This window comes from Pteronotus mesoamericanus, unplaced genomic scaffold, assembly GCF_021234165.1.
Source record: "Pteronotus mesoamericanus isolate MK-2021 breed Mesoamerican mustached bat unplaced genomic scaffold, CSHL_Meso_final contig_101, whole genome shotgun sequence".
Classification (NCBI taxonomy): Eukaryota; Metazoa; Chordata; class Mammalia; order Chiroptera; family Mormoopidae; genus Pteronotus; species Pteronotus mesoamericanus.
Window position 1 is genome coordinate 16,210,753 of NW_026555001.1, and position 19,800 is coordinate 16,230,552.

The following is a 19,800-nucleotide window of genomic DNA, read 5'->3' on the forward strand; positions in this document are numbered from 1 at the left end:
AATAATACAATTTGGAAATTTATGACATCAACAATAACTCACTATAGTTTGGCCCTTACTGTAATGCCAGGCCAATCACACATCTGTGGCAACACACATAACCTAGGCCACAACAGTCAAAGTCTAATCCTGATTTTCCTTGGGAAAAGCACTGTCTTTCCCTGCTCAGTTGGAAGGCTATAAGCCTGTGGACACTGGTGGCTATCTTGTCACCTCTTGAGGGGAGTCTGCTTGAGAAAGAAGCCAACATAGAGCAGAGCAGGGCTGAGGAATGGGAAGAAAGGGATTCTGGAATTACATCATTGGAGCCTCCAGATTTAGCTACACCTAAAATCAACAACCCCTGTAATTTTTGGTTATATGAGCCAACACATTTTATTCTTTTCTTAAACCAGGTTAAGCTGAATATCTGTTACTTGCAAAAGAAGTCCTGACTAATACAGTGTGTGTGTTACTGCTTGAGCAATGCGTAATCTAATATTCTATTTTATATAGCAATTTTTGTATGATATATTGTGAATACAACATTATTTTAATAACTTTATTGAGATACAATTCACATATCTAAAGTTCACTTACTAAAGTGTACAATCTAATGGTTTTTGGATAGTCACAGAATTGTGCAGCTATTACCACCATCATATTTTAGAACATTTTCATGCCCCCAAAAGAAGCTATATCCATTACCATCACTCCCCAAACTCCATTCCCCGACCTTCGTTTATCCCCTAACAACCACTAATCTACTTTCTATAGATTGCCTGTTCTGGACATTTTATACAAATGGAATTATACAATATGTGGCCTTTTGTGACTGGCTTCTTTCACCTAGCATAATGTTTTCAAGGTTGTGTATGTTGTAGCCTAAATTGGTACTTTATTCCTCTTATGGATAAATGATATTTCATTCTATAGATAGATCACATTTTGTTTGTATATTCATCAGTGGTGTACATTTATGTTATTTCTATTTTTGTCATAAATTATGCTGCTATGAACACTATGTACACATTTTTGTGTGGACATGTGTTTCAGTTCTCTTGGGTACATACCTAGGAATGGAATTGCTGAGCCATATCTTAACTTCGTGTTTAATTTTTTGAGGAACTGTCAAACTATTTTCCAAAGTAGCTACGCCATTTTAAATTCCTGTGAGCAATGTTTAAAGGCTTTAGTTTCTCCACATTCTCAGCAACACATGCTACTGTCTGTCATTTTTATTTTAGCTATCCTAGCGGTTTCAATTTTCATGTGCTTATTGCCATTTGTGTATCTTCTTTGGAGAAATGTATATTCAAATTCTTTGCCCAGTTTTGAACTGGATTATCTTTTTAATTAGTAAGAGTTATTTACATACTCTGGATAGAAATGCCTTATCAGATACATGATTTGCAAATATTTTCTCCTACCCTGTGGGGTTTCTTTTCACTTTGTTGATGATATCCACTCAAGCACAAAAGTTTTAAATTTTGAGAGTCCAGTTTACCTTGTTTTTTCTCTCACTTGTGCTTTTGGTATCATATCTAAAAAACCAGTGCCTAATCCAAGGTCAAGAAGATTTACTCCTGTGTTGTCTTTGAAGAGTTTTATAGTTTTTAGCTCATACTTTTAGGTCTACGTCCATTTTGAGTTGATTTTTAATGTAGTAGGGATTCAACTTCATTCTTTTGCATGTGGCACCACTTGTTATAATCTTTCCCCTACTGACACAACAATATTTTTGTAAACATGTTTTAAGAACAATATTAACATGGGTTTACATTCACTGAGCACACCACAGTTGCTTTTGTCAGCAGTGTTGCATACTGGAGATTGAGGAGGAGGCTGACTTTTCCGTGGGCGATTAAACATCTGACTATAGAATATGATGAATATGTATGTATACAGTATGTCAACATGTTCCCAAGGCCCACCCCAACCTACTGCATCAGAATTTCCTGGCAATAGTCTACCTCTTACCGCTGGGGCCAGGAGAGCCCACATGGTCACATAATTCACCCTCTCATTTTTAAATTGATAACATAACGAGGAGATGATTGGCTTTTAGTTTTACTCCCTGGACTCATCAAGGCCAGACTGAACACTTTGTTTGCATCCCCCCAATACATTCAACTACAGCAGTATTTATGACTAATGAGATTTTATTGAAGGCTTCCCGGAGAAGACGGAGAGGAGGATTACATCACACATCACAAAGCAATACTTAATTAGATCCCTCTGTTTTACTAGCTAGACCTGTTCTTCCTCCAAAAGTTTTCTCCCTTGCTACCACATTGCCAGGTCTCTTCTCTTCATCCCTCCTACTACACAACTTCTGGAATTCCCTCTTTTTCCCAAACCATTCAAGGCATGCTCTCATGTTTATATAGTACATTCAACAAAACAAAAACACAATAGGTACTTGAAAAGCAACTGACTTTTTCTTCAAGCATCCTCTTTGAGAAAGTGAGGAGGTGTTACGGTTAATTTCATGGTTATAGAGCCGTATCAATAACAAATACTTCCTGAAGGCTTATTAAGAACAAAACACTGGGCTAAGTATCTCACAAAATGACTTACTTAATGTTGCGTAACTCATTAGTGGCAAATCTGGAATAAAACTTTATTATAAGGGTCAAATCTCAACTTCTGAGCCGCTCACATTCATAGTCTTCAGTCTCTTTGGCTAACAGCCCTGTGGGACACAAGGAGAAGGTATAGTATTTCATCTCCTAAAGATAGGGAAATTGAGGGACAGTGACACTCAGTGACTTTGCAACTCAGATAGTGGAAGGTTTTAATCTGAGGTCTAGACTTGCTTATCTTTAGCAGGGTATGTGAAATTGTGGCCAAAAATCTCATTGGGAAGCCATAATAGAAAATGTAACCAATAAAGGCCACTTTGTAATCCTGGACACTGTGATGTGACATCAAGCCTAAAGGACTGAAGCATTATGACCAATGGGGAGCAATGATAAGGGAGAAGGAAAAGAGGCAGGCTGTTAGTGTCTCTCCCGCAGTGACAGGAAAAGATGGCAGTATTGGGCAAGGCAGGATCCTGTTTAGCAAGAGACATCTGTTCCCGTGTGAGAAAGTGTGACTCATTGGGGTGCCACAGCTCAGTGACACAGTGTCTTAAGATCTTCCAAGTCCCCTTAGTCCAACTCCGTATTTACCAAACAATTCTCAGATCTACTTGTGGTTTCTGAATGCGCCTTCCCACCGAATAAAAAATGTGCTGACTGGGGCTCCTTCAGGCCTATTGTCAATTATATTTTGCTGGATGAATGAATAATGCTGCATCTGGTTTCTCTTTCATGGGTTTGGTTGAGAGTGACTTTATTCATTCAACATTAATTCAACAAATATTTATTGAGTGCCATCTATGTGCCAGGCGTTGGTCCAGCCCCTTTTGATACAAGTCAGATAAGATCCCTGTCTTCATGGAGTGCACAGGCTAATGAGAGCAAAAAAAGCAAACAAGTCAATAGATAATTTCAAATTGTGTGATTTGAAATTGTGTGATACCTCACACCTAGGGTTATTGAATTTCTTTTTACAGGCTCGGCTGTATCTCAGGTTCTATGAACCTCCCCTTCCTGTCTTCACGAGGCAGATTTAAGAAGCTTTAGTTTAATTTCAAAGGATTCAGCATCAAATTTCCCCTCTAGTTTGACCTGGACCCTGAGAAGAAGTGTTTCGGTGACTAGACCTAAGACCCACTGCCTCCCTTGCCACCGTGGCTCTCGTCCCTGGACCCAGCCTTGTTTCTTAGGACATGACTTGAGAACCTCATCCACTTGCTCATTCAACAGACACTTTTCCATCTCTTACTGGGCACCGAGCATTTTGTTAGGGGCTGGGAATTCAGAAATGATTAAGACATGGTCCATTCCCTCCACTGGAGTTCACATTAATAATTCTTGTGCTTCTCCTATGCGCTAAGAGAGAGGTAAGTGCTGAGTACTTTGTGTACAGAAGAGAGATCCCTAAGTCATACTGGAGAGAAAGGTGGTCAGGGAAAGTATCCCTGAGGAGGCACTATTTAGACTGAGGTTATTTTTGTAAAGTAATAACAAATATTGAAACTTTAGAAAATACAGAAATGAAGAGCACTTAAAGACACCTAGGAAGACATCATTGATAGCAATTTGGTGGTGTGTATCTTCTAGTTTCTTCACTATATAAGCTTAGATTTGAAGGGTAAAGATTTACCTTGACAGTAAAGGCAGGGAGGAAAAAGTATTTGGTAAAGGCAATTGTCCTGAGGTCACCTCTAAAAACCGGATGTAATATATAGATAAAGGCCTTCCCTCCTTCCCTCCCCCGCCCCCCGCCCTGCCCCAGGTCCTCCAGGAATTGTGTGGAAACGTTGGCATGGAGACCTGAGACATTCCTGATATAACTAGCATTTGGGAAGGTATGGAAAGTAAGGAGATTTGACATCTCCACCTCTTACTTCTTCTCAGACGACTGCTAGGAGTTTCACCTTAGGAACAAAAAGAGAGGTTTTAGGGATCCTTACCCATGTCCGGTGGTTCAGGGTGTGTCCTGCACAAAGGCACCACATTGGAGGAGGCAACATACACAGCCAGATGTACTTGTATACTAACTTGAATGAAAATAGGTAGGCAATGTGGCGTTCTAGACCTCCTGGCTGGAGCAGCACCCATCTACTTAACCCCCTACTTGCATACATGGCCACATACAGGCTTGAGAGCAAATGCTGGCACATACTCGTAGCCGGTGCACAGCCAGGCTGTGCACAAATGCACTGTGGTGTACTTGAGGCCTCTTCTCTCACCACCTGTTCCTCCCAAAAGCCCAACTTCTAACATTCCCCCTCCCTCAACTCTGAACTTGACATAGTTTACCTAGGAGGCTGGGTGAAGGGGGCAGTGGCAATGGGCCATATGTGAGAGAGCAACTGTGCGAGTACGCCTGAGTCCCGCCAGGGAAGCTCCGTGCTAGGGTGCCTGAGTCAAGCCAAGGAGCGGAGCCAGCACATGCCACACAGTACAGGTGGTGCAAAAAATATACTAAAAATGTTTTTAACTTGAGGAAGGGAACACTTGTCCTAATTTGCAGAAGCTACTGGCAGCTCTGGCCTTGTCCTATACTCCTCTACTCCTCTTTATACATCTTAACAAGTTGTATAATTTCTGCTTTCTCTTGGGGTTCTAGAAGACAAATTCTGAAAGTCAAATTCTCATATTTCCAAATCTCAGCTAGTGCAACACATTAAATCCAGGATATGAAAAGCTTTGAGAACATAAAATGCTAGTCAGAGACTGCAAACTCTTATGCATGCCGGAGGCAGAGAGGAGGCAAGCAGTTAATCTACGTTGTGTCAAGTGAGCCTCTTATTTCTTTTATTTTTTTTTTAGTCAGCTTTATTGAGGTGTAAACTAGGCACAGTAAAGTTTACCAACTTTCAATATGCAATGCAATGAATTTTGGCAGATGCAACCACCACCATAGCCACAATACAGAGTGTTTCCATTGTACCAAAAACTTCCTTCATGGCCCCAGCTTCTAGTCCCTGGCATCTACTGATCTCCTTTCTATCATTGTCACTCTGCTTTTTCCAGAATTTTATATAGTAAATGGAACCACACGTTATGTAGTGTCTAGCTTCTTTCTCTTAGCATAACGTTTGTAAAATTCATTCATATTGGGCATGTATCAGTAGTGGGCTGTTCCTTTTCATTGCTGAGTTGTCTTCTATTGCATGGGCATACCACTAGTTGTTTATTCATTCATCAGTAATGGACATTTTGGACTGTTTCTGGGTTTGGGCTATTTTGAATAAAGTTCCTACAAACCTTCACGCACGTTTCTGAAAGACACTTTCCCCACTTTCTCTTGGGTAAATGAGTGTTTGATTTCATGTGTTTTTGTTTCTTTGTTATTCACACTGGATAATTTTAGGGTTTTTTTGTTTTTTAAAAGATTTTTATTTATTTATTTTTAGAGAGAGAGGAAGGGGGGGAGAAAGAATGGGAGAGAAACATCAGTGTGTGGTTGCCTCTCACACACCTCCAACTGGGTACAACTCAGGGATGTACCCTGACCGGGAATCAAACCAGTGACCCCTTTAGTTTGCAGGCCAGCACTCAAGTCACTGAGCCACACCAGTCAGGGCCCATCTTGGATAATTTTGACTGCTGTATCTCTAAGTTCATGGGCACTTTCCTCTCTCATGTCCATTCAGCTGTTAGCTTAGTCCATGCAGTAAATACTTTATTTCAGAAATTGTATCATTTATCTTTGGGATTGCTATTTGATTGCTTTTTATTGTTTCTATTTCTCTGATGAGACTTCCAATTTCTCTGCTGAAATTTGCATGCACTGGAAACAAGTTTTATTTTACTTTATTTTGGGTAATTATAATAGCTGCTTTAAAATCCTTGCCTGTTAGTTCCAACATCTGGTTCATCTCTGGGTTGTGTTTGATTGATTTTTCTCTTGAGAATATATGTTTTTTCCTGGTCCTTCATTTGCAGTTAATTTAGGATTGTTAATTTTATGAGTGTTGTGATTGCTAATTTGTGGAGATTCTAGATACTGTTATTGTGATGGTCACTTTTGGCTGGTCAGTCTGGCTAGGTCACATTGCCTAGATAGTTTCCCAAACATTATTCTGCATGTTTCTGTGAAGGTGTTTTTTTGGATATGATTAATTTTTAAATTGGTGAACTTTGAATAAAGCAGATTACCCTCTCTAAAGGGGGTGGATCTCATTCAATAATCAAAGACCTTAACAGAACAAGGACTGACCTCTCCTGAGCAAGAAGAAATTCTGCCAGAAGACTTCCTTTAGACTCAAACTGCAACTCTTCCCCGGGTCTCCAGCCTGCCATCCTGCCTGGCAGACTTACCAAACCTCCACAATTGCATGACTCAATTCCTTAAAATAAATCTCTTCTGGTTATTTTCCACCAATGACTGTTATATCCTTCGGTTTCGCAGGTAACATTCTTTGCTAGGCTGAAATAGCAAATCTTGTTTCTTATGCAGCATCTTTATTCTGGGTTCACATCACTTGTCTTTAGCTGAACTCCTTTGAATCTGTCCATGCATGTGTGGTTCAAGCATCAGAGATATGGGTACACAGGGTTTGGAGATCTCCTCTCTGGTTCTTTTCTTTCTGAGCTGCCACTGCATTCAGTCTTCACTGTTTTCCTTGCTTCTTTTGTTCTGGTGTTCTAGACCAGAAAAACTGTGGTTTTTCTTGTGACCTCCTGTCTGCTTTTGTTGTGCAACGTGGGGTTCATTTGGCCCTGGGCTAAAAGTCTCAAAGACTAGCCGTTTTCTGCAGAGCTCAATCTCTCTGCTCCAGTTCACTGTCCTCTACCTGCACCAGCTTCTGTCTGTTTGCCTTCGGCTGGGCTGCTTTGTGCCCGCTCCATTCGTGAGTCAATGAGTTCAAAGAGGTGGGTAGACTGTCTGATTCTCCTCTTTCTTCAGTATCTTTACTGAAGATACTGAAACTTCCTGTTCTTTTCCAGTCATTGCCTGTCCTTCCAGGGTAACCACTATTCTAATTTCTAGGTACTTCCTTCTGTATTAACCCAGGTTTTATCACTGTTTTCTGCAGGCAAGAGTCATGCGGTAGTGTCTTAATCTATCACACACAGAGTCGGAGTGTCACTTCTGTTATTTCTGAAAAAACCTATTTCACCTTCATTTTTAAAAAGATTTTATTTATTCATTTCTAGAGAGGGGGGATAGGAAGGAGAAAGTGAGAGAGAGAAACATTGATGTGTGAGAGAAACATCTCAATCCGTTGCCTCTCACACGCCCCCAACCAGGGACCTGGCAACCCAGGCATGTACCCTGGCCAGGAACCCAACTGTCAACCTTCTGGTTTGCAGGCTGGCGCTCAATCCACTGAGCCACACCAGCCAGGGCTTCACCTTCATTTTTTAAAGATATTTTGTTCTTGGTTGGCATTTTTTCTTTCAGTGCTTTAAAGATGTTTCTTTCCCCAATGCCATTTACTTCTGAACACATAGGTACTGATTGGTACCCAGGCAAAAATTTAAGGAGACTCCTTGGCAAATCTCCAAGGACTCTCTCTCCCCCTCTGTGCTGTAGCGTGGAAACTCTCTCCAGGCAGTGAGCTGGGACACTTGTAAGATTCATCTCGTTTGTTTCCCTTCCCTCTAGTGTCACTGTCCTGAGTCACATGTTATCCAGTGTCTTAAAATTGTTCCATGTACTTTGTTCGAGATGATTAAAGCAGGGGATAAAACTAGACCCTATTACTTCACTGCGGCCAGAAGTACACATTGCTTTTATTCTCTTAAATAATCTTTCTTATTGAAGCATTAAGCATACATACATAAAAGTATACAGATCCTGAGTGTACAGCTCAATAAACTTTCACAAAATAAACACACATGTATAACGAACCACCTTCCATATTAATAAATAGAACATCACTAGTGCTCCTGAAACTTCCTGTTCTTTTCCAATCATTGCCTGTCCTCCCAGGGTAACCACTATTCTAATTTCTAACACTATAGTACCTGTTTTTGAACTTTATATAAATAAAATTATTTAGTGCATACTCTTTTATGACTGGCTTCTTTTACTTGGCATTGTTTATCAGATTTATCCATGTTATTATGATGCAATAATTCATTTATTTTCATTGCTATGTAACATTTCATTTTATGAATATGCCACATTATTCATCTATTCTGCTGTTCATGGCATTTGAGTTGTTTCCAGTTTGGGGCTATTATGAATAGTGCTTCTATGGTGATGTTTGGTCATTTTGTGTGCATGTAATGTGTTTGTATTTCTAGGAGGAAAACTGCTGAATCATAGGCTAGGCATCTCTTCTACTTTAGTAGATGTCAGCAAATAGTTTTCCAAAGTCCTTATCCCAGTTTACAGTCCCATTAGCATTGTGTTAGAGTTCTAGTTGCTTCACATCCTCATCAACACTTGCTGTTATGTCTTTTTCATTTTAGCCATTTGACGGATTTTACTTCCATTGCCCTTTATAAAACTACACAGGCATAATAAAACTACCAGGTGGGAGGAGTTAACAGTGTCCCGATTTGAGACTCTTGTGTTAAGGTGTTTCTTCCCAATGGCTTTGAGAATTTCCAAAAGCGTTCAGTTGTTACATGTGTGTTCATCAACATTATTTGAGCGGAATTTAAAAGCTAAATGTTAGATGATTCAATAGGTGAAGAGACGGAGGGAAGAAAGGCAAACAAGGGCATTCTTGGCAGAGGGTGCAATATATGGAAAGGGAGAAAGTCATAAAAGGTGTTTGCTTAGGGCTGCCTGGTACAATTGTGCATGATTCTTGGAGTTGCTGTTCACTCCTTTGTTTATGGGGATGGAATCTCCAGGAATTGTGTAGTGCACTACCCATGAAGCTATGCACAGCAGCCACGCCTGTCATGGGCAGGGATGATAAGAAATTTGGTGTGACTAGAGGGCAGGGTGGGTAGGGTAGAGGAACAAGAGAAGGCAGGTCCAGAGTTGGAGCAATATAACTGACTCAGCCTTTGTTAAAAGCTTACTTTAAAACTCCACCCTGCCCCCGCCCCTACTAGATGAGGGATTGTACAAGCTTCCTCCTCTTGGATCCCATAGCCCTCCGAGCCCAGAGGGTTGCCACTGAACTGGGGCCGAGGTGAAACCCAAGTCAGGAAGGAGAAATGCTGAGCATGCTCCAGCTTGTCTTGCTACACAACTTTGGTCTCAAGAAGTTGAGAAAGTAACACCCTGTCCTTCCTCTGTCTTGGGCTTCCTCTGTTGCCTGCAGCCTCAGCACACTCCTCTGCATGGGAAAACTGGGTAAACCTGGATGGGAAGCTGTGCCCCACCTATTGAATGGGGTTCATATTACCAAGCCACCAGGGGAGGCTACTGAAGACACAAGAAACTGAAAGGAAAATCCCAGGGCCTCCACGCATCTTCCCCATGGTCTGCCAGAGTGAAGGGCCTCCCTCTGATAGAAAGAGGCTCTGTCGGTTTATGCTCGTCATCTCTAAGCCCTCATCACAGTTTGTATGTGTGTGTGTCTTGTATGCTTGCTAAGGGTGTTAAATGGTTGAGGTAGGGGTCCTCCTGTTGGACTACCACGAACAACCCACCGTCTGTCAGACACGGAAAAGGGTCTCTTCTGGAACACGAGGTTCGTGTTCAAGTTCTGCCTTCCTTCCAGTTTTTTGGACAAGAAAATGTATTCCTTAAAGTAGAAATTGGGGCCGGTAGAAGAGTTCCAGGAAATGGCAGAGCGAGAATCTCTGTTGGCTCTGGTTACAAAGGGAGTAGCTCTGGAGAAATAAGTGGCAAGTTGGCACCTCTCCAAGGAAGAGACAAAAGCCAGGACAAGGAACCTGGGAAAGGTGCCCATAGTTGCACCAGAACTTTAGAAATAAGTATATATCATGAGACCAGATGTCAACTGGAGATTTGTAGGCTCTAGTTGTTAACTATGATATGAGTAGAAACCTTTCCAACCTAGCTAGGTAAACTATTAAATCGACCAAAGGAAAAGAAATCAACCAAAAGGAATATATTGTACACTTAAAATGTGTTCGCTCTATCTTGTGTCTTATATGGAGTAGAGAACTGTCAGATACACTGATATTCCTAAACAACAAATAAACAAGGCAATGAAAGACCACATCTAAGTAGTTGCTAAGTGACATGGGACAGCTAAATGCTGAGGAGATCCAGAGGTACTCAAGAGGCTCTAGGTGCTGGAAAAGGTTCAGGTCCCATGGAACTGGGGAATGAGGTGTAGGCTTGTGGATAGACAGTCACAGGGCATCTGGCAGGTGACTGTGAGGAAAAAGCAAACAAATCATCCTCTTCAAAATCACTCCCATTTCTATTGAATTTTAAAGTTTTCAAAAAGTGTTCATAACCTTGATTTTTTTTTTTTTTTTTTTTTTTAGTCTTCCCAGCATGTGGCAGAACAGATTCCCATTTGCAAGGGAAGTGAAAATGAAGAGTATCCGTTGATTTTGCTTGCTCAGCAGCCCTCTCTCCCATCCTTAGCAACTAGAACCCTGGTTTTTCTTGGGAAAGCATCTCACTCCACTATCAGACCAACCAAGGTTCTGGCTTCACCTTTGAGTCCAAGGTGAGCATGCCAGACCTCACCCACCACTGGCCACAGTAGTTCAGGGAACTACTTGATTTCCTTCTTGATTTGAGCCAGTTTTAATTTGGTTTCTGTTAGTTGCTACTAAAAGAGTCCTGACTGATTCAGAAACCTGGACAATATCATTAAATTCAGGTAGCTAGCCTGGGCTGGTATGGCTCAGTGGATTGAGCACTGGCCTGCAAACCAAAAGGTCACTGGTTTGATTCCCAGTCAGGGCACATGCCTGGGTTGCAGGCCAGCTCCCCGGTTGAGGGCATGTGAGAGACAACCACACATTGATGTTTTTTTCCCTTTCTTCCTCCTTTCCCCTATCTCTAAAAGTAAATAAATAAAATCTTTTTTAAAAAAATCCAGACAGCTAATCAATGACAGAGAGGGGACCCAGAAACAGGTTTATCTGTTTGATCCGGTGCCCTTAGACTAAGTGTAATTACTAGAGTAAAGGCAGTATGGGAGCGGATCAAGTATAGTGGGGCCAGCCTGTTGGGCCCTGATCATAGTATTTCTCTGCTTAAAACTTTTTAATAACTTCGCATTGCTCATGAGATGACCACACCCCCTTTTTACTCATCTCCCCTTCCTGCCCCACCCCTTCCAGTCACATGGAGGTTCTGGAATCTGCTACGATGTGTTCACTTAGGTCTTCTGGGAAATTGCCTCATGGGGTTACAGCAATTGAAACAGAGAGAGCACCATAATGGGCCCATCATAAGGAACACAGAGAGCTACATAAGGGGATTTTAGTGCTAGGTCTATGACCGTAGACTCGTGGGAGAATCATGGTCTCTAAGCCTCATTTTCTTCACCTGACCAGTGATCAAGGAAAATAATCCCCATCCTGCCGGCCTCGCTGGGTTAATGTGAGGCACAGGTGAGATAAAGAACCTAGAAACCCTTTGTGAATTATCAAGAACTGAACAAATAAGGAATTGTTCCTACGACCCAGCAAACCACACTGAGAAGTGTCAGAGGCCTGCCTCTTTCATCTCTCAGCGCTCTTCTTTCGAACACTTCATATCATAATACCTTAAGCTTTTCAAAGCACTTTTATATATAATGTGTCATTTCTTCTGACAGCAACCCTGTGCAGTGCCTGGTCAGGGCTGCCCTTTGCAGGGCATATAAGGGCAGAGGCTCAGGGGATGAAGTCACCAGGAGGCCCAATGTCATGGGGCACACTGCGGCCGGCTGAGCCAGGCCTGAGCTCAGGTTTCTTGACTCCAGCTGGGGGGGTTGCTGTTGCGAGGGGGGAGCTCCTGAAGTCACTCCGTTCCTAGCATATCGGCTGCTGTTCTCTTTAGATTCTAACCCTTTGGAGGGTACAGCCAGGATCTTCTTAGGGCATGAACTTCCCTATCAGCATGACTTTTAGGGGGAGCTATATTTCAGAGGATATTTAAGACTGCCAGTGAAACAGCCTTTGTTTTTGAAAATATACTTGCCTGGGCCTTGGGAGTTTGCCCAGGCCCCTTTGTCACTCATCTGTGACAGTGGTCAACCAAGAGGCCACAGGTACGAATTTTGGATCGTTTAGGAATCCTGCCTCCAAGTGGAATTCTAACCACAAAGCATGCTAAAGCCCAGGCTCTCCACAAACCTCATCTGCTGGCTCATTCTCACAACTGCTGAGTGTTATCCCTGCCCAGCCATGGGGTTAGGGCAAGGCAGAGGAATTTGCGCATGTCAGGGACCTGCAGCTGCTCGCAGCTGGAGAAACAGCACCAGGTAGGAAAACAACAGCAAAGAGGATGGAGTGATCTCTGGGGACTGGGGGGCTCTGAGGAAGCTTCCTGGCTGAGGACACCTGAGTCCCCCTCCCCAAGTCAGTCTCCGTGTTGGACTGATACATTCTTGCTGTTGCTGTATCGCACCAGGAAACTGCCCCTGCAACATTCCAGGATGCAGAAGCCAGGACCTTGGCCTGACTGCTGATTGGTGGTGGTGAATCAGGGGAAAGGGCACCAGACGGGCAGTCTGGAGATGCAGGACCCTGTGCCTTGATCTGCACATGAGCCAGAGATTCAGGTGCTCTTCCTGTCAAAGTCATCAAATGCCTGGGTGGCAAGAGTTTGGCCTCATCCCAGGTCTCCTGACTTGTGGCTGTCAGAGCCTCCTCTCAAGTAAGTGATGATGGCGAGCATTCCATGGGGAGGCTGGGCAGGCAGTGGAGACACCACCTGGAATTCAAGGAAGAGAGCAAATCTAGGACGTCAGTGGGCCAGGGTGGCAGTTACTACCCACCCCACTCCACCCTCCACTTCCTTTTCCCCAGTCCCAGAGGGTTTGGATGAGGCTGAGAAGAGTAATGGGAGTTGTTCCCACAACAATTTATGTTAGTTAAAAACAAAAAACAGGGACAGCCTAAATATGCAACAGTAGGGAGAATGATCTGAAATAAATTATAAAGTTAAGAAACCATTCAGAACAACAAAGCTTTTAGAAAATGATGTAGAATATCTTTGTGACTTCGGGGTAGAGGAAGAGTTCTTTAAGCAAAACACAAAAGTGCCAATCAAAGAAAAAGATTGATAAACGTGTCTACATTAAAATTAAGGAATCCTGATTATAAAAAGGCACCATGAAAAAAATGAAATGTCAAGCCACATATAAGAGGTTTGCAATGCATATAAGCAACAACAGGCTCAAAGCCAAAATGAAACAGAGCTCTTATAAAATCATAAGAAAAAGGCAGGCAACCCAGTAGAAGGATGAGCAAAGGACTTGAAGGGGCAGTTCTCAAGAAATGGATATTGAAATGCCAATAAGTATATGAAAAGGTGATGAATTTATTTGTCAGCAGGGAAATCCTAACAAACCACAATAAGAGGCTCTGGCTGGGTAGCTCAGTTAGTTAGACCATGGTCCAGATACACCAAAGTTGTGGGTTCAATTCCCTGGTTAGGGCACATACAAGAAGCACCCAACGAATGCATAAAGAAGTGAAACAACAAATCAATATCTATCCCTTTCTCCTCCCCTCCTCTCTAAAATCAATACATTTAAAAAAAATAGTAGATGATAGGTAATAGAGTTATGCAAGAAAATATCATATAGTAGTAACACTACACACAACAAATATAACATGGATGAATCGCTTCAATAAAAGAGACCAGAAAAAAGCTAGATAAAAAAGAACGCACACTGGACAAGTGTATGTAAAGCTGAAAAACAGGCAAAACAAAACCAAATTCTTTAGATGGTAAAAGAACAAAAAAAAAGCAAGTGAGTGATTATCATAAAAGCCAGGAAAGTAGCTACTTTAAAGAGGAAGAAAGGACCCTGTGACTCTACAGGGTCCTGCAGGAGACTTCAGGGGTCCTTGCAATGTCCTATTTTTGGCCTGGGTGGCTGATACAGGGATTTTTTTAAACAATTTATTGGGGTAACATTGGTTAAAAAATTATATAGGTTTCAGGTATACAATTCTACAACACATCATCTGTATACTGTTCATTTACCACCCCAAGTCAAGTGTTCTGTCGCCATTCATCCCCCCTCCTACCTCACCCCACCCTCCTACAGGGATGTTGTTTTGTAATAATTCTTTAAGTTGTGTATTTATGTAACGCAACTTCCTGAGTGTGTGTTTCATTTGACCAAAATACGTGAAATTGCCAGTGCTCACCCATTTTAAATCTACAAAATGATGATTTCATATGGTTTAACCTAATATTTCACAATACAAATAATTTACATTAAGTGAAGAATTCATTCATAATGATGATTATGAAGGCTGTTAATAAGTTCATGCATTCATCTATTCATTAAACAGATGTTTCCTGGAGGCTTATGATGAACTGGTCTTATTTCCAGGCACTGGAATACAGAATAAAATTCTGTCATGGTGCTTGCATTCTAATGGACAGGTAATCCATAAACAAATATAGAAACACGTAGAATGTCACATTGGGGCAAGTGCTATGAATAAATAAAGTAGAGTAAGGATAGTAAGAGTAAGAGAGAGATGAGATATTTTAGGAGGTGTGGTCAAAAAGGCTGTCTGAGGAGATGACATTTGAAAACGCAGCTGAATGAAGGGAGGGAGAGAAACCACAAGCAGCCCTGGGAGAAAAAGCCTGCAGGCAGAGGAGCCAGCGCTCAGGCCCCAAGACTGGAATGTGCCTGGCAGGTCCGAAGAACAAGGAGGCAGTGTTATTGGATCAGAGTGAGGGGAGGGGAGAGTATGAAGGCATGAAATGGGAGAAGTGACCAGGGACCCAGTCATGGAAGGGCTAGGTGCCCTGGTGAAGGACTTTGGATTTTATTCGGAGAGATGAGGAGACGGCATTGGAAGGTGGAGAGCAGGGAGTGGCGTTTGATTTATGGTTTAGAAGGAAGACTGGCTGTTCTGTGGAATAGGAAGAATGGGGCTTTGCGGGGAGGTGGAAGCACGGATTCTTGTTAAAATGCTACTGTGATGTCCAGGTGCGAGGCGAAGGTGGCATGAACTAGGGTAGCAGTGGTGGTGGCACACTGTGTTTTGGAGTCAGGACTAATAGATTTTTGTAGGCAGGACCCAGATAGTATTCGTTGATGGACTGCATGTAGAATAAAAGTGGAGTCGATGATGTGTATAATATTTTAAAATATTAGGATACTCAATTCTGTAAATAGTATAGTGAAAGCTCTTCAAAATATGTTCTTAAATTTTATAGTGAGAAACTTAAGTATAGCAAAGGAGAAGAAATCCAGTTGGGGAGACAATATTTTCATAGATGGATATGATAACATGATTTTTTTAAAAAAAGCAAATGCTAGTTGTCAAAGGAAGTAAAGAAGAGAAGAGACTCCTGAGGCTGGGCAGTACTGCCACATGGGTCAATGTGGAGGTTAAATAAAACACCTGTGCCCCCCTATTAGGTGCTCAATAAAACTGAAAAGGACAGTGCATTTTTAACATTCGGATTCTTCTTTTCGGGGAGGGGATGGGAAGTTAACTCAAATCCCATTCAGGAGAAATTTTACATAAGAGAAAGGGGGAAACTACACTGTTGGGAAAGGAGGAGCTATTAGTAATCTAGATTTGGACACAGCTGGGAAGGTCTCTTGAATTAGATGTCACAGTGATTGAGAGCCCAGATTCTGTCACATACTCATGTCTCCCTCTGCTGGCAGAACCTGGTTTTACAAGGTAAACCCAAATCCTGAACTACTACTTGTATCTGAAAATTTGCAGGCCCTAGGATTACTAAAGAGCTAACTCTGTCTTCTTGGTATAATTTCACCCTATAACTGGGACCATACTGGAAAAAGAGGCTGTTGTAGAAATCCCCTGGGAAAAAAGAACTATCATTGTCAAAGTAAAAACAGCGAAGGAAGCTTCTTACTTCTACCAAGCCAAAGGTGAGCCCGGACTCCAGTGAAATTGTCATTTTACCAGGACTAAGAAGCCACTGTTCTGCCATCTCCATGGTAAACTCTCCCCATGATCTAGGGGCAAGGCCTACCCCTCTGCCCAGGGTTGCAAGTTTGGAGTCTGAAGGTTGACTGTGCCACTTGGTGGCTGGGTTTCCTTCCTTAGTCATTTAAGTAGCTTGAAGCTTTGAGTCCTTTTTACAATGAGGGAGTATTAATATTTCCCTTTTCCTGGGGTTTACATGAGGATCACGTGGATAATATATGTGTTAATACACTATTAACTGTAAAGCATTCTACAAATATTGTATAAGAGTTTATTACTGTTACTTTTTTGTCTTCCCATTTTCTTGCCCTGAAGGTCTTAGAACATTCATTAATTTGCTTAGCAACTGATATTGATTACCTAAAGTGTATTTGGTACTTTGCCAGGTATGGGTAAATGAGGCACAATGACAAAACCCACAGCTTTTGTCCTCAGGGGAGTATACATCATAGTGAGAGAGACATACTCAGTTAACCATAGTACACGTCACACTATGATGAGTCCTTATAAGACTAATTAAACCATGAACAATAGGATCATGAGGAAAGGAAAGATTAGTTAAAAGGTAGACTCAGGGGAGCCAAAGAAAGATCCCAGAAAGATGATATTCATAAGGGGCTTTCATTTCATTTGTCTATAAAAATAGTTATTGAGCACATATTATGTGCTAGGAACTAGACTAGTCATTGCGGATACAAAACTGAATGTTTCCAAAGAACAACAGAGGATGTGGGTGAATATCAATTTAATTATAATTATGCTAATTTCTATTAAAGAAATGGAGGGAATAATGAGAACATAGGACAGACATAAACTATATGGAAAAGTCAAGAAAGGTGCCCTTAGGAAGTGACATTCAAGCTGAGAGCCAAAGGATGAAGAGCAGGTGTCTAGGCAAAGATGAAAAGGATAAATGTTCTATGCAGCAGAAAGAGAATATGTAACACTTCCTGTGTTAGGAAGTTGGAATGGAGCTGAAGAAGGTCACTGTAATGAGAGCCTAGAGAACAAGGTAGAAAGGCATGAGATGTGACAGGAGACAAAGGCAGGTACCAGATCATGTAGGGCCTTGGGGGCTGCGTTAATGATTTGTACTTTACCTTAAGAACAGTGAGGGCCCTGGCTGGTGTGGCTCAGTGGATTGAGTGCTGGCCTGCGGACCAAAGGGTCACCGATTCAATTCCCAGTCAGGGCACATGCCTCGGTTGCGGGCCAGATCCCCAGTGCGGGGTGTTCAAGAGACAACCACACATTGATGTTTCTCTCCCTCTCTTTCTCCCTCCCTTGTCCTCTCTCTAAAAATAAATAAATACAACTTTTTAAAACAAGAATAATGAGAAGCATTGAAAGGAAACAATGGAGTGATGTGATCAGTCAAGTGCTATTAAAAGATTACTTTATAGAGAATGAATGCGTAGAGATAAGAGCACACCTGGGAAGACCTAATGTGGGAGCTCAGGCCAAAGAAGATAATGGCTTGGATCATGATATTGGAATTGGAGAAGCTGATAGATCTGAGAAATACTTAGGAATTTCAGTTGATAGGATTTGGTGTTTGAATGAATATATTGAGGGTGTGGAAAGAATTGTTTATAGAGCTAAGGACCATTCCTAGAGGACCAGGTGTGGATGGAAAGATGACAAATTCAGTTGAACAAGTAGAATTTCACATGCATGGGAGCTATCCAAGTGGCTATGTCCATTTGAGAATTGGATATATAATTTGGAACCCAGAGAAGTCTGGACTGAAGATACAAATTTAGGAATCATTTAGACAATAATTGAAACCATAAGCTGTAGTGATCACCAGAGGGTGGCATTGGAAGAAAAATAGGGTTTAGGACCTAGCTGTAGTGAACTCTGACATTTAATGTTGGGGTTGAGTGAGATTAACCAGTTAAGGGGACTGAAATTGAACAACCAGAACTCCTAGGGGCTGTAGGAAGAAAACCAGAAAAGTGCAGGGTCATGGAAACCATAGGCAATGAGAGTCAAATGATCCCATTAAAAGGGGCCCACTAGAACTGGCCATGGAGTTCACTGATGTCCTTGGTAAGGGAAATCTCTATAGGAGTAGAAGCCATGTAAGAGTGAGTTGTGGAATTAATAAAAGGTGAGGCTCTGTAGGCAGGCACAAAGATAGAAGGACATTTGCAGCCAAGAAGCAGCATGAGCAAAGGTATGGAGACATGAAAAACTCTTATGTTTTTAAGCGAACCAGAATAGCTGGAAACTTGAGTATGTAAGAGGGTATGGGGAGGAAGGATGGCTGAAGACAATGCTGAAAAGGGAGACAAATTATGTAAATGACCTGAATGCAAAGGACAAATGGAAGGAAAATTACAATTTTTTAAACATCTTCTATGCCCTGGGAGTTTTCACATACATTATCTCACTTAATCCTCGTGTAATCCCTGTGAGTCAGGGAAGCTTTCTTATCCTCACTTTCCCACTGAGAAAGTAGCTGTTCAGAAGTTTAATAACTTATGCAAGGCCACACATCTTGTAAGCAATTGGGATCCAGTGTCCCTCCTAGAAGGGAGGATCTGAGCAAGTGCTCTGCCAGGTGGTGGCACCGGCTGGAGAGATCAGGGCTGGGATCCATTTTATCCAGCACTGTAGAGTCAGGCGGGTTAATCAAAGCAGAGAAAGGGTAGTCCAAAAACCAAAGCCAAGTGCAACAAGAAGATAATGCAAGAACCAAATCACCCATCCAGGAGTCAGGTTGCCAGAGCCAAAAGAGGTTGGTCTGTAAAGCCAAAACTCCACCCACTAATTTGTCCAGAAGCCAAGTTAATCACAAGCAGTCAAGCTTGATCAAGAGACAGCTGAGGAAGGCCAAGAAATTGCAGAACTGGGCTAAGCCTCAGCTTCCAGGTGAGCTGGCATTTAGGTCCTAGGGACTTGAAGATGGGGAAGAAGTAAGAAGACACGTTCTGCACAGTGGAAGAACTAAATGGTTAGGCCCTCTAGGGGATAACATGACTGAAAATGTGTGGACAGATTCTTTTGGCACCTCTATTAAGAATGGCCTCAAGGTTTCAGATAACAGCACCTCCTCTGTCTGGATCTCATATAAAGCGCAAGGACAACTAGGGCTCAGCCCACAGATTCAGCTCCCCTCTGCAGATTGGAACATGGATTGGATACTGGCTTGGTCCTCGGACTTGAGGAATTATACTTGCTTTGCATGCTAGAGGGAAAAAAAAATGATGACCTCAAAGAGGAACACCAAGCATAGACCTGGCCTATCCAGGATGCTCAAGGCCACGTG